The following is a 13,315-nucleotide window of genomic DNA, read 5'->3' as shown; positions in this document are numbered from 1 at the left end:
GTAATTGAAATAAAAACTTAAAATCAACATTGTTTGAGAAGCTCTCTCACAGTTATTGATTGTTCGTTATTTAGTCTACTTTAACCCCTTCAAGGGCAATGAGATAAAAACTGTAAATAAAAATATGCTCCGATTGCCTCAATACCCTTTTCAAAGTGAAATTTGAATGCATGAAAAACTCTGATCTTTTGAATTAATAAACTCTGATATGGAATTTTTCAGACTGTCTTAATTTTCCTATTGTATAACCAGTAAAAATTGTTTTAAGGAATTAGAATCGATTGACGAAAGGTCCGGTAAATATGTCAATATCATTTCCCTTACTTGTGCACTAATAACCATTAATGATCAGTGAGCTAAAGATAGCAATCTATAAGAATACATTTCTATTGGGAATGGGATGTAAACATGAATCATCCACTAGGAATGGTGAAAACGACAATTGATTTATTCAAGTCGGTAATATAGTTCTGCCTCTGGCTTAAACCTCCATTACGGAATTAAATGAAGCAATCTAGAGACGTATTTCTGTGAAAATATAATTTTAAATATAGAATTTAAATTTGAAGTCAGTCTGTGAAGATTTGCTTTTAGTTACGAGTCCTGCCGACTTAAAAAATGTCGCTTCGAAAAAAAAAATTTTCAAAAATTTTCTGGACGCTGCTAATGATAAGTAAAGAAACTGCGCAAAAAATCGTTAAATTAAATAAAACAATCCAACTTATTTCTGTGAAATTGTAATTCTAAATACTGAGTTTAAATTTGTGGTCAGTCTGTAAAGATTTGTTTGAGTTATGTCCAGCCGACTTGAAAAATGTCGCTCCAGGAAAAACACTTTTGAAATTTTCTGGACGCTTGTAATGGTTTGTAAAGAAGCTGCGCAAAAAAATCAAAATTCGAGTATTAGATATCATTCTTGTTTGTGAACCCTTGGTCATAGCCATAGATATAACATTGTGTAGCATCCAGAAAAATCGCATGCGAATAAGAACATAATATAGTAAAAAATATTTTATAGTAAAAAATATTTACCCACGAAAAAATCGCCTATCAAGTTCCAGTTCATATATCGTAAGTAATATTTATCCACGTAAAGCGATAACAGAAAAACACTAATTAATTATATAAATATAAAATATACAAATTCACTGAAAAAAATTATGTTTTACCAGCAAATATTACAAATTAGGGGGGGGGGGGTATTTTATTTGTGAACAACTTGATTAGTTTTTTCTGGGAAGAAATGCAATTACAATTTCTTCCAACTATCTTGAGCCCGGCTAGCTCAGTCGGTAGAGCACGAGACTCTTAATCTCGGGGTCGTGGGTTCGAGCCCCACGTTGGGCGATTATTTTTACCATAAAAGAGGTAAATATAAGAGGTTGGGAGGTAAAGGATAAAAATTATAATTAAAAATATTATCGTATTCTTTAAACATTTCTAAATGATTATTCTAGGGTGGTAGATATGTATTTTTTCCAACAGTATTTCAATTTGATGGCACGTTTCGCTACGCTACTATTATTAATTTCAGAATTCTCCCGACAAAACATCAGGCGATCACTATAAATTCATTGAAAAAATTCTATTTTACCATACTTGCGGCAAATAATATTACATATTAGAGAGAGAAGAAAATAATAATTTTATTTGTGAACTAATTAAGTTTATTAGATTGTTATGAGAAAAATTCAATTAAAATTTCTTTCAACTGCATCGACGCCCGGCTAGCTCAGTCGGTAGAGCACGAGACTCTTAATCTCGGGGTCGTGGGTTCGAGCCCCACGTTGGGCGAAATATTTTTGCGATAAAAGAGGCAAATATAAGTGGTAATAGTTGAAACGGAAGTAAATTTTAAGGATAAAAATTGTTATCAAAAATATTATCGCATTCCTTAGACATTTATAAATGATTATTCTAGGGTGATAAGAATTTACTTCTTCTAATAGTATTTTAATTTGCTGTCACGTTTGACTACGCTACTATTATTAATTTCAAATTCTCCCAACAAGACATCAGATGATCACTATAAACTCATTGAAAAAAATTATATTTTGCCAAACATACGGCAAATATTACAAATTGGAGAAGAAAAAAAAAACTTTTCTGTGAACAACTTTTTTAGAGTGTTCTAAGAAAAACGCAATTAAAATTTCTTTCGACTAGATCGACGCCCGGCTAGCTCAGTCGGTAGAGCACGAGACTCTTAATCTCGGGGTCGTGGGTTCGAGCCCCACGTTGGGCGGTTCATTTTTGCGATAATGGAAATTATGTATGGAAATTTTGCATAATATTATCATATAATTATGTATGAAGTTCAGGTTATAATACTTAGTTGTTACTTTATCATGTTAAGAATATAACTCATCCAATGGAAAGTTTAACATTGTATAATTTTTTTCGCACAGCCAGAATTTTCTGAAATTTATTTTATCTAATAAACTATACGCCAAACTATTTAAGAACGTCATTGCTTATTATTTGAGTCAAATTAAAAATGCAAAAATATCATCTCAAATTGCTTCATTGGTAACAATGTCATAAAATATGAATCAAGTAGACGACAGTTTAATGAAAAAAAATTTTATTGTTTTACATTGCCAATTTTTTTAGATACCAGTTAGAGCTAAATTAGTTGGTATAAAATTAAAATATTCCAGCTTGAAACCGTAACATTGTTATGGTGACTCATCCAGTAAAAAATTCAACAACGTTTTTAAAGTTATTTTGTACCACCAGATGCTTGTAAAATCAGTTTTATCTGAAATAGCCCCCTCCCCCCACTAGTATCAAACAAACTATAGTTTAGCTAATTGAATCGTAAAATAATAATAAGAAGAAAACAGAAAATTCCATCTTTTAGATACTCATATGGTGACCCAAGCATTTTGAGGACGTGTTTCATCCAGCAAGTAGTTTAATAATTTTTAAATTATTTAATTTTTATGCATATTCAAATCATAGGTAACTAATTTATTAATTCTGACTTACATTTTTTATATAAGCCGTATAACTAATATTATAAAAACAATTAATATTCAATTCATCTATTATAGGCATTACAACATAACACAGCTAAAACTTAAGAGATCATATTACAACATACAATAAATACTCTAAAAAAAAGAATAACATAACTTTTAAGTACTTTTTTACATTAATTTGTCGGTATTTGCTATTAATGTGCTAAAAATTTAATTTAATGTCATATTTCACGAATAGTTTTCTGTAAATTAAACAAGCCAAAAAGAACATTTTGTCTTGTGTTAGATTTTCGTAATGTTCATATTACAACAGACAAAAAATATGCTAAAATAAGAATGACACAAAATTTAAATACTTTAACAATAATTGTTTTACATTAATTTATCAGTGTTTGTTATTAATAAGCTAAAATTGAAGTTACCATCATATTTCACGAATAATTTTTAGTAAATTAAGCATGCTAAAAAGGAAATTTAGACTAATGTTGGTTTTTCATTCTGTTCAAGTTTTAAAAAAAATATGAGACAAGACCTCAAAAGTAAAATAATCTTCAAGTACAAATAAGAAACTTGTTAAAAAATTGTTTACTGTATCAAAATATTTCCTTAGATCAATAATTTCAGAACTAGCAACAAAATAAGTATTTTCTTAAATAATTTCATTATAATAGCTGTTAACAATCTTAAAAGAAATTTATGCGTAACAATGTTCGTTTTATAAACGAACATCTTAAAAATAATATCCTTATTTCCAAGACTTTTTTCAACATACTGGAGTACGATAAATATTGAGGTGATTCAAGGATTTAGGTTTATTGGTTCAGCGTCATCAAACAAACCTTTCCCTTTCTTCTATATTCTAGAAGTTTATATCTTTAAAAGAAGAATTAAATGTTCTATTTCAATATTTATATTACGTTTCATTCTAAGCAATCACTCCAACAGAGAGACTTATCAGTAAAAGAATCCAGAGATATAATCGACCTATTTCGATTTTATCTCATCTCTTCAAGATAAAGAAGCTAATAGTATTGTTTGTTTTTTGAATATAAACATCAGGACTCAAAACTCTTTTTGAACAGAATTTATTAAAAAAAACGCACACGCATTGGGAGATGTAAATTATTGTAGAAGCAGAGAAAAAACAAAATATTATCAGAATTTGACGACTGATTAACAAGGAAGGCGAAATTGGAAACATTAAAATCTGTTTGATTCTCAAAGAAAAATTACAGGAAGCGAAAAGGAATTATTAAAAACACTTTCAAACTTCGTAAGGCAATCAAAATGGTTTAGATGTTCTTAGATCCCATCTTCCTATATAGTTATTTGACAAATTGTATTGATACTTTTTTTTGTTTAATTGTTGATTTACTTTTCCTAATGTTTATACTTGTTTTTTTCAATGGATTTCACAAATGTATTTAGAAGGCGTTGATTGCAGAACACCATATATATTAATTTATTACATTTTTCAATGTTTTTAACCGATTTTAAGCGAGTTCATAAAACAAATTGTAGGAACACCCGTTTAGTCAATAACTTAAGATTTAATTTTGGAAGTATAGAGCAGGAGGTAACTCTTTCAATAGTTTTATATTCTTGTATGTCTTATATTCTTGTATGTCTTATAATGTCTTATATTCTTGTATGTCTTATATTCTTGTTTGTCTTATACCATATATGTAGTTTTTGTTCCACGAGGAAATTTTCTTAAATACAATTTTTTACTGAATTTTTTTTTTTTTATTAAAGTAAAATATATTTTATGTTTCTTCTTTTTTTCCCTTTTAAATTCTAAAGTGTCTAAAATGATATAAATCTAAAAACGATATAAATTAATTAATGATATAAATTCTCTAAAATCATATAAATTAATTAATAAGCTAAATTATTAACCCCAAACCTTTCCAAATTTTATAAAAAAAAATCTGTAAGAATCTCTGTAAAAATGTCATCTATAAATTTTTTTATATCTAAATATTCTATAAAAACGTATCTATAAATCTCTAAAATATATCTATAAATCTCTAAAATATATCTATATAATTTATAACTGAAAAATTCTTTTATGACTTTTAAATATTTTTTTTTCTGCCACCTCCAATTTTTTTAAAATTAAGTCTCTCTTTTAAATGGCCAAATATAATTTGAACACTCTGTTGTTTCTGAACTTAAAAATTTACGTTTTCGATCAAATTTTAATCTGTAATTTAAAGATGGAGTGTTGTAACACCTTTTAAAAGATACGCACTTGGATGAAATTCATTAAGATCATAAACATAGACCTACTGTAAAGTAATTATGTAGTTTTTGTATGAGTTATATTTAATTTTTTGTAATTTTCTATAATTTTCACGTTAAATGAAGATCATTAAAACATTTTGAAAATTATAAATATAGTTTTATATTTTAAATTTATTTGTAATTTTTATTTTATTATTATGCTCAAATTACATTTACGAATAAGTCTAAAAATAAATATCTGTAATCAAATACTACGAATCGAAAAATTCCTTATTAAGATTCATAGTATAAATTAATTTTAAAACATTATATAAAATAATTTTTAATGGAAAACCACTAACCTCCATTTCAAAATTCGGAAAGGCGATTTTTTATTAACAAGTTTGCATTTAGTTTTTGAAATAGTGCCCATGAAATGACACGCATAAACTATAAACAAAATCATTATTTGTCGCAGAGTTATGAAAATCTTTTCATAATCTGACCTGCTAAATAATGTCTAATCGCTGCCCTTTTTGCTACTTTCAGTTTCTGCGGATGAAATTTTTCAGAACCTATTTCAGAATCTTTGGAATAGATCTGAAAATTGATCCTGTGCTGAGAAATTGCCCTAATACAAACTTGAAACATATCAGTAATCATCTGTGAGGTTTCCTCATGGAGAAACAAATTCTGATAAAATTACGGTACTCTACTGTAGTTGGCAAAAAAAATAATAAATAAATAAATAAAAAGAACATATTTTTGGTTATAAAAATTAAAATATGTAGTAGTTTAACTATTCATTTGGTAATTTCACAGCTCATATGGAAATTCTGGTTTTCAAAATTATAATTCTTATTACCACATATTTAATAAAAAATACACAACTGAAAAGTAAATGTATCCGAATAAATGGTTTTTATTTCATGATATCATAAAATTGCCTAATTTCATTGCATATTATAAAGCTAGATTTCACTGTTACTTTATTAAAATCATTTTCATAGCGCTTCTGTATTCCCATAGAGACAGAAACACAGTAAATTTTACCATATTCTGTTTGTTTTGACTATACAATTTTTCTCAGTGCACTGTTAGAAATTTCGGACTATGCTGAACTACAATATTGTTCACTTTTATTGTATCCTAAACGTGGTTCAAATTTGAGCCATATTATAGCACTTTTTAAACTTAATTACACGACACTATCATTAAATTTGAACGAAAATACGGAAATATGAATAAATTTAACACTTTATGAAGGTCACGCTAAATTTGCCCAATATTTAATTTCAAGCAACTAGTTTTTCTGAGATAAATTAAATTTCTTAGAATATTTATTTTAACGAAATTGACTTGAGTTGCAGATTTCTTTTTGAGTTTTATCTTTGCTTTTTTCTATTAATTTATCAGGAAGGAAAATAAAAAAATAATTGAAAATGCTTTTTGATAAATGAATTAGGCTTATCATTAAGTTTCTTTCCCATAAAGAAAACAAAAACCCTTATAACAAAGAACAAAAATGCTTGGAATGCATTTCAGTCCCAGTCATAGTCCTTCTCTTGATGTAATTAAACATTGCCACATGGCCCTCGATGGACATTGTCCGGTGATTCTTGTCATTTCACTTGTGCTTTGGGTTTGATAACGGTCAAGGAGGTGGTAAAATATTACTTTCGTTAATGTCACCACCATCGACATATGTTTTTTTACTCAGTCTGGAGTTATGATATTATATTTATTTATCGGGTTGGGAGGAAACCCTGCCAGAGTTGATGGATTCAAATGATTTATTTTCGTGACATTAAGCATTTCAAATTAGAGAGATTTAGCACTTTCACTTTGCATTCCGTACGCTCAAGTACTTACATTCTACGCAAGCTCTGCAGAAAACCGAGACTGTGATGTAGTAACTGTGATCCGCAGAGAGAATGCGTGGGATGCTATGCAAAAATATTAAATCTCTCTACTGTCTTTCTCGCCACATTTTACATAAATAACTTTAAAATGAAGCTGTCTGTTTGTTTAGAAATAACTACAATTACAATTAATTATTACAGTCCTGGCCATATTATTATACCCACTCTAAGATTCTAAGTAAAATTATAATTATCAGGTGATACTATACAGCTGTATTGTTTTTACTCGGATGAAACTGATTTGCAAAATACAGTATAATTTACCATGTTATTGGTTCTGTGGGAACACCAAAAAACAAGGTAATTTTTTATCAGTTGTGGAAGCGATTTGGTAAGATTTTGGTAATATTGAGAATAAAATATTCTTTTATGAACTGTGATAAAATTACGTAATTTTATCATGATACCTTAGCTCATAGCATAAAAACTATTTATTCCGAAAAATTAATTTTCAATTTGTACTTTCTACTAAATGTGCGATAATAAGGACTATAATTTTGTAAATCAGAATTTCCGGTAAACCAAAAAATTAATAATTCTATATTATGTATTTTCTTTTCACTAACCAAATTTTTTTTCTTTATTATTTTTTCATTTTTTAAACAAAAATGTCATTATCGTACAGAGCATAATTTAACTAGAATTATTTCCTCCGTATACAAACACACACATATATATATCGCTGGTTCAAAACTAAAACGACACTTCTGCACTCACTTATTTGAATGAGAAGCGAGTGCAGAAGTGTCGTTTTAGTTTTGAACCAGATATATATATATATATACAATATATATATATATATATATATATATATATATATATATTTAATAACATTATTATTTTAGCATGTAATAATCTTGTTTATATAGTAATATTACAGATAATCATTTACCGTAAAATTACCATATAACATTTTTACCATAATATAATTGTATTATTTTTCACATTTTTCGTATTTTTACCATATCTTAATTGCATTTTATCATTTACTATTATTCTTTTAACATATTAAAACCATATTTACCACATTATTGTTTAGCCATATTGTTTTATAGGATGTAGAATTTTTGTAAACTTTAGCATTAGGCAACAATAATACTCTGAAACAGTTTCTTTAGCCTTATTTCATCGCCATAATCTTCCAGAATAAAATTAATTTCTCTGTCTAAATAAGATAGAGTGTGTGGTTTTCTCTCAGCATTACATATTTGATTGAAAAATTATTGAATTACCTTCATTTCAACCTCTGTCTGCATAACTCTTTTCATCTTTCATTAATTAAGCCCTCAAAATGAGAACGAAGGCGTGCAAAACGACGCTAAACATTACTAATGATCTCTTTTAATATGCTTCTATACACATCATTTAAAGCTAGAACAGCAATGCATGGAAAGAAAGGAATTTTTTTTCTTCTCCCTTTTCCAGTTATGAAAGTCAGGACTTTCTGCTCCTTTTTGAACTTAAAGAGCAGGAAGTAATTACTTGTACTATGTTTCCGGAATTTCTTTTGTATTCCCCCCCAATGTCAGAAGAGGCAGTTCAAAAGGTTGAATCAATCATTGAACCCGCATACCTTTTCAATAGTAGTCTGAATTTCAGTTATCTATAATATTCTATTAAAAGAAAAGTCAGTCATTTTTACTAAGATAACTTCTACAATTGATATTCAGAGTGCGTTGACAAATTATTCAACAAAAAATAAGCATTTTTTAAGCACTTTTCAAGCACTCAAATAATATTTTTAAGCACTTTACAAAAAAAATCACAATTATGTAGGATTGGAAAGTTTTTGACAATTGATGGTTTTATCTCGTTTTAACCGTCATGTCAAAGAAAAACCTTTCGGCATTGTTTTTGACAATTGTCAAAATTTTTGAATCATGTAAATCGAATAGCGTTTTCATACGCTACGGACTGACGATACGCCGAAAAATATTGGGGTTGAATTGATTGTGAAAATGTTGAATGGAACAGTGAACAATGTCTTTCTGCATAATTCGTAGTGAAAATCAGCATGATAAAGAAAATTTTCATTTTGGAAAAGGGAAAATTAGCACTTTTTAAAAACACCCAATGAAAAAAGCACCTTTAAGCACTTTTTAAAAACGCTACGCACCCTGGAACTTTACACTGTTAGAAGTTTCTCAGAAAGAATGGTTAATAACAATTTATTTAACTGTTTTACCATATTCCAACTAAACAGTCAAATAACCATAAATAAGATGGTATTCAAACTGTTAACTGTGAGGAAAACTGTTTATTAACTGCTTTCACCTAATACGGTTAAATAACCAGAATTTTATCACACCAGCGAGGCTCACGTAATATAGCCACTTAATTCCTTGCGGATTGGTATATATTAAAATCGAGAGGGCTTGTCTATCAATCTCATAACCGAAAGAATGGAAATTCGAGTCCCAGGGCTGACATCTCTGTATTTCATCCATTCCTTTCAGTGCATCAAGAGTTTCCAGTGTCCCCAATTGCCAACCCATTACTTAACAAAAAGCATACCTCCAACACACTGCTAAATTTCTTACTGTTTTGAAATCACGCTAGATGTAAATGGTTAAAAACCGTATAGTTTTGTATTCATGGTTTTTTAACCATACTATTTACAAACGGCTTCAAAACAGTAAAGGTAAAATGCTCCTTAGCGTACACTTGACCGTCAATTGAGTAAAAAGATTTAACCGTAATTTTAAAAGGAAAATTCTAACAGTGTACCATAAATCAGTGATTCCCAAATGGTGTTCTATGGAACTCAAGGATTCCGTGAAAGAATTAAAGGTGCTGCAAAAATTAAGATTTTCGATTTTTTTCTTCATTTTTTTTTTCTTTTCAAAATTATTGAAATCTGTAATTTTATTTAGATCCAGTCAATAATCCATTATGACTTATTCTTTCAATTGCTTTTATGAAATTATTTTTTTAGTAAAAAAGTAAAGAGAGAGAAATGAAAATTTTTACAATAATAATAATAACTTTTCTAACAACAGTTGTGAAAAGGATACGCATTTATAAGAAATGCAATAGTTATTCGCATTGCTTTCACAATGCTTAGTTATTCACAATGCTTTCTTTAAAGGAAGTCGATTATTTTTTTTCCCCTTCAAAATCAGAAATTTTATTTTTGTGGCAAGAGCCACAGTTAAGGAGGCAAAACTGGTGTGTGCAATTCTTAAAAGTTTGAAAAAATTTATAAAATTTACTAACCGTCATTTTTACTGTATCTAACTTGTTTTTCTTCTTCTTTTAAATAGGAACTTGAGCTTTTTTATTATTATTTAGCATGACACATGAGCTAATTCTGATGTATACTTTTTTAATCATGTATTTTCCTTCTAAAAAAAAATAATTCTTTTTGTCTATTGAGTCTCATAACATGGAGTTAGTTTGAACAACTCATTAAATAGATAATTTAATCTTTTGCTAGGATTCTAACTTGATCTATTTTTAGGATCATAGGTTCAAAACATTTTGGTTTAAAAATACTAAAAATGTTAAGAAACATTAGTATTTCCTAAATTTTTGCACACATAAAAATCAATGGAATATGATTAAAAATCTATAATGTCAAAAAATTTGTAAACAAACAAAAAACATAAGAAAATTTATCTAATTTAGAAAATAAATATCCTATAAAGAGAGGTGCTTATAATTATCTCACATATTTCTCACAGAAAGCTGAATATTGACATATTCATAGTTCTTCAAAACCATATATCCTCTCGAGCCTTATGAATTAATTTGCTCGTTTTAGCTACTTTTGTATAATATCAAAATATGTCACAGAATTTTAAATGATATCATAACATTTAGATTACTGAAAGTGATCAATATAAATATTTAATAGTGGAAACTAAAAAGTAAATTAAGAATTAATTTTTCCACCATTAAAACCTTGATTTTCTTAATTTACAATTTAACAGTGTTTACAAGCAATTGTATATGAAAGTTTGTCAATATATCTTGATTTGAAAAGAGATTTTGAGTGAAAAATAACTGAATTTTTCTAGATTACCGCATTAGAAAGTATCCACAGCCCCCCTAATTGACAAGAATAAATAAAATAAGTATACTTACCAGTAAATGTCGTCGAAAGAAAGTCACCTAACTTTAAAAGCACGAGAGAAATGATAAAACTATACTTTGTTATTAAATATTTACAGCATCAAATAAAAATTACAGCTAAATTTTTACTTTATTAAGAAACAAAAGGCATGGCTTAGAAAGCTATAACATTTTTTTTTTTAAATCAGCTAACTGAACCAGTATATATACTGCTATGTTTTTAAAAGAATCAAATATAAACAGTTTCTTTCAGTTAGCAGATAGGAGTTAAAAACTATGAGCGATTGAAATTTAATATGGCATCACCGTTGAAAGAGAAAGCAGTGACTAAATCATAGCTTGGAAAGAAAACAAGTGTTTATTTATTTATTTTTTTAAAAAAATAGTAGTAGTAGTAAATAAATCTATGAAAGAAGGAACAACCGTGACGTTGAAAACTTTATCAGTATACCGAAGAAAGTAGCCAAGCTCTCTCAATATTTTGACTGATTTATTTTGACTGATAACTGCTTACTCAAAACGAATCAAAGGCAGTGATCTCGCACCATGAAGGATTTATAATCACGTGCTATCAGTTCAAGGACTTCCTTTGCAAAACAAAGTTTTAATTTTAGTTTTAGTTTCGAATTACAGTCCCTGTCCTTATTATTAGACGCACTATTAGATTATAATCTTAATTATCAGGCGATAAGCATTATTGTCTTGACACTGCTGAAACCGGTTTGTACTTGTTTTTGTTCGTGTATCAATTAGTGAACATTGCAATGCAATACGTTGAAAATATAATATATTAATGCAAGTAGGAAGTATATAAAAATTCTCCCAAATGAAAACCTTTCCGTGTTTAAATATAAAAGTATTGCATATAAACTCGTACAAAACATGTAATTATTGAAGCACTATAGTGTGTCTAATTATTTGGTCTAATTATTATAAAATACTAATATAATACCCGATATAATAAATATTCTATACTTATATAATATACCGTCTAATTTATTCAATCGTCTAATTTACATTATATGCCGTCTAATTTATTCAATCGTCTAATTTACATTATATGCCGTCTAATTTATTCAATCGTCTAATTTACATTATATGCCGTCTAATTTATTCAATCGTCTAATTTACATTATATGCCGTCTAATTTATTCAATCGTCTAATTTACATTATATGCCGTCTAATTTATTCAATCGTCTAATTTACATTATATGCCGTCTAATTTATTCAATCGTCTAATTTACATTATATGCCGTCTAATTTAATCAATTGATACACGAACGTAAACAAGTGCAAACCGATTTCAGCCGCGTAAAAACAATAAAACTGTATAGATCACCTGATGATTAAGATTTTATGTAGAATCTTATAGGGCGTCTAAAAATATGGCCATGGACTGTACAATACTTCCACACTCTACAGTTTATTTTTTATGTAACTGAAAGAAAGACAAAAGAAGATGGAATTTAGGTGGTACATTTAATATATAATATTCTTAACGAGAAAATAAACTTCTAAATTTATTGAAAATGACTTACGATGATTGAATTAGACTCACGCTTCACCTTGTTAGCCACCTAGTGAATTTTTAGAATGAAAATACAATATGACGTTATTTTTCTTGGATAAAGGGTGTTACAAATTTGTTTTGAAATTTACTTTCAACATCTGATTATGATTCAGTGTGATATAATTATCTCAAATTTTACGAGATAATCAAACTACTTTCTTATTCGATTGGATGAATTGATTTCACTAGACCTATTTTTTTAATTTCAAATTTAATGAAATCTTTCCTGTTTACGATAATGATGAAATATGCAACGAAATTCGTCACTATATTATGACTTTTTCAGGGCTCTTGAAAAAAAATTAAGGTTATCACGTATAAGAACACGTCTATTTAATCTGACTCCGTGCTATTACAATCGATAATCAATGAAACGGGAGATTTATCTTTGTTGATTTTAACAGCCGAGGCGAATTGGTGGGACTTAAAAGGAAATAGGATCAAGTACCCAAGTAGCACATATCTTAAAAATGATGTCGTAAAAACGCAGCTTCGAACATTGTACGATATCGTAGCGAAATAATGTATACTATAAAAA

General features: G+C 28.1%; 1 protein-coding gene and 3 non-coding genes across 5 annotated transcripts in view; 3 read left to right on the top strand and 1 right to left on the bottom strand.

The window, feature by feature from the left end:
- LOC107455526 (cysteine sulfinic acid decarboxylase) overlaps positions 1–12,885 on the bottom strand; it is a 90,720-nt gene extending 77,835 nt beyond the window's left edge. Inside the window, exon 1 of one of the 2 annotated variants that reach the window (XM_016073119.4) lies at positions 12,746–12,885. The gene's annotated coding sequence lies outside the window, so the exon portion shown is untranslated. Of the gene's footprint in view, positions 1–11,218; positions 11,532–12,745 lie in introns of those variants that run through there. The other variant, XM_016073121.4, reaches the window with a different exon arrangement.
- Positions 1,275–1,347, top strand: TRNAK-CUU (transfer RNA lysine (anticodon CUU)). The gene has a single exon. It is a non-coding gene; the product is annotated as a tRNA-Lys (tRNA).
- On the top strand, positions 1,722–1,794 carry TRNAK-CUU (transfer RNA lysine (anticodon CUU)). Its single transcript has one exon. It is a non-coding gene; the product is annotated as a tRNA-Lys (tRNA).
- On the top strand, positions 2,173–2,245 carry TRNAK-CUU (transfer RNA lysine (anticodon CUU)). The gene has a single exon. It is a non-coding gene; the product is annotated as a tRNA-Lys (tRNA).
- Positions 12,886–13,315: the final 430 nt, after the last annotated feature.

Source organism: Parasteatoda tepidariorum, chromosome 12, assembly GCF_982258835.1.
Source record: "Parasteatoda tepidariorum strain Cologne lab strain chromosome 12, Ptep-v5.0, whole genome shotgun sequence".
Classification (NCBI taxonomy): domain Eukaryota; kingdom Metazoa; phylum Arthropoda; class Arachnida; order Araneae; family Theridiidae; genus Parasteatoda; species Parasteatoda tepidariorum.
This window is presented reverse-complemented; position numbering and strand designations above follow the sequence as displayed.